Source organism: Bos indicus, chromosome 16 (assembly GCF_029378745.1).
Source record: "Bos indicus isolate NIAB-ARS_2022 breed Sahiwal x Tharparkar chromosome 16, NIAB-ARS_B.indTharparkar_mat_pri_1.0, whole genome shotgun sequence".
Lineage (NCBI taxonomy): Eukaryota > Metazoa > Chordata > Mammalia > Artiodactyla > Bovidae > Bos > Bos indicus.
Window position 1 is genome coordinate 68,433,445 of NC_091775.1, and position 2,439 is coordinate 68,435,883.

Sequence of the window (2,439 nt, forward strand, 5' to 3'; positions counted from 1 at the left end):
TCTGCCTTCCAAAGTGTCAGGCTTCCACGTAAGACTCATTCACCCTCAGGCTCATCAGACAGCTACCAACTACACATCTATTTCAAGAGTGGGGAGTGGGGAATGGCAGTTTCAAGACCCCCCTCCAAGGAGTCAGGAAATATTTTTCACATAAATCTCATTTTATCTCTCTCTGTCTGTATCTGGTTCATCTGAATGAAGAACTGTAACCAGGATATAAAATCATGTTTGTTAGCTAGAGCTGAAAACCATGTTTGAACCATATCACAAGGAAAGTATGGCTATTTAACAGAAATAGGAGTAGCTATAGAAAGAAACAAAACAGATGGTAGCCAGGCAACTGCAATGGCCTTTATAGAACATCCAAGCAGAAGAAACAGCTCAGATAAAGACATAAAGAAAGAGCACAGCATGTTCAAACTGGATCTCTAAAGTAGTTGATATGGCTGGCATCCAGGTGATGTGGTGAGAAATAGTATCAGGTGGAATTCTTAAGAAAGGCAGGGGCCAGATCATAAAAGCACCAAAATGTCCTAAGAAGGATATAATTCTGTGGCCAATTCTGAACCATTAAAGATTTTTGACAAATGTCTATGAGAATATTGAGAAGAATGGAAAGGAGGGAGTTGGAACTGGGAGCAGAGAACTCTTAATTTTGGTCAACTGATGTAATATCCTTGAATTTGATTTAAGAAAGGACAGCAATTATATCTTCTTATTATAAGCACTAAGAGACAAAACAGGGAAAATGCTTAACACACAGCAGGTAATCAAATGTTAGTTATCATTTGTTCACATACTTATAAACACTAGTTTTGTGTTTCATCTGTACCACTTACTGTGGAAACTTCATCAAGTTAATTACCTTGAATAAGAGTCCATTTTCTCTATACATCACTTAGTTATTTTGAGGATCATGTTAAATTATGTTTATAAAAAGTACATGTAACTGAATGAGACTATAATACCCTAAGTCACTACAGAAGAAATTAGGAGAGGTTGGGAGGGTGAATATACATCTTAGAGAAAGAATAGGTTGGATATAGAGAATATAGATAAAGGAGAAATCACTTATGACTCCTAGAGTTTTTGGTATAAGCAGCTAGGTAGATTGCTATTTCTGAGATGGGGAAGCTTTGGGCTGTAGGTGAGAACCAGGTTTCACTTCATATTCTAAACATTTTAAATTTGAAAGCTCGATAAAGATATTCAGGTTTAAATGTCAAGGAGGAAACTGGATATGTAAGTCTGGAACTTGAAAGTGAAGTCACTCAGTCATGTCCAACTCTTTGCGACCTTGTGGACTGTAGCCTACCAAGCTCCTCCGTCCATGGGATTCTTCAGGCAAGAATACTGGAGTGGGTTGCCGTTTCCTTCTCCAGGGGATCTTCCCAACCCAGGGATCGAACCCGGGTTTCCTGCATTGGAGGCAGACGCTTTAACCTCTGAGCCACCAGGGAAGCCCATCTTTCTGGAAACACAGATATGAAAGTTGACAACATACTTGAGAAGCTACACCATGGGAATTATGAGATAAACTAGAAAGAGGAGGGGAAGAGAAGATATTAGGAGTGCAAGATCTGTAGCAGTCTGTCCAGGGGCTTAGTAAGAGAGAAGGAATCAGGAAAGGAGATTGTGAAAGAGAAGCCAACCATTTAAAGAAAAGAGTCAGGATCATGTAAATTTCAGAGAGGGAAGGAGTGATCAGCTGTGTCAAACTCCGATTAATACTCCATTGAAATTGATGTTATCCAGCCTGTAGTGTCCTCAAAAAAAGTAGTTTCAGTGAACATCTGGAATCCAGATAGAAGAGGGTTAATAAGTGAATGTAAATGAACAACTGGAGGCAAAATAGTTCTTTTTGTTTAATATATGCTAATGAGGGAAGAAATTGTCTCTTACTTTTTAAAAAATACTCACAGCAGCTTTTTTCATCCAATCTGGAAATAATCCAGATGTCCATAACAATGAGAACTGATTAACAAATTGTGATATTAAGTAACACAGTCAGTCAGTTCAGTCACTCAGTTGTGTCTGACTCTTTGCGACCCCATGGACTGCAGCAGGCCAGGCTTCCCTGTCCATCACCAACTCCTGAACTTTGCTCAAACTCATGTCTATTGAGTTGGTGACATCATCCAACCATTTCATCCTTTGTCGTCCCCTTCTCCTCCTGCCTTCAAACTTTCCCAGCATCAGGGTCTTTTCCAATGAGTCAGTTCTTCACATCAGGTGTTCAAAGTATTAGAGCTTCAGCTTCAACATCAGTCCTTCCAATGAATATTCAGGGCTGGTTTCCTTTAGGATGGACTGGTTGGATCTCCTTGCAGTCCAAGGGACTCTCAAGAGTCTTCCCCAACACCACAGTTCAAAAGCATCAATTCTTTGGTGTTTATGGTCCAACTCTAACATCCATTCATGACTACTGGAAAAACCATA

General features: G+C 39.7%; 1 non-coding gene across 1 annotated transcript; it reads right to left on the reverse strand.

Moving 5' to 3' along the window:
- Positions 1-1,388: 1,388 nt before the first annotated feature.
- Positions 1,389-1,460, reverse strand: TRNAW-CCA (transfer RNA tryptophan (anticodon CCA)). The gene has a single exon. It is a non-coding gene; the product is annotated as a tRNA-Trp (tRNA).
- Between the last annotated feature and the right edge of the window lie 979 nt (positions 1,461-2,439).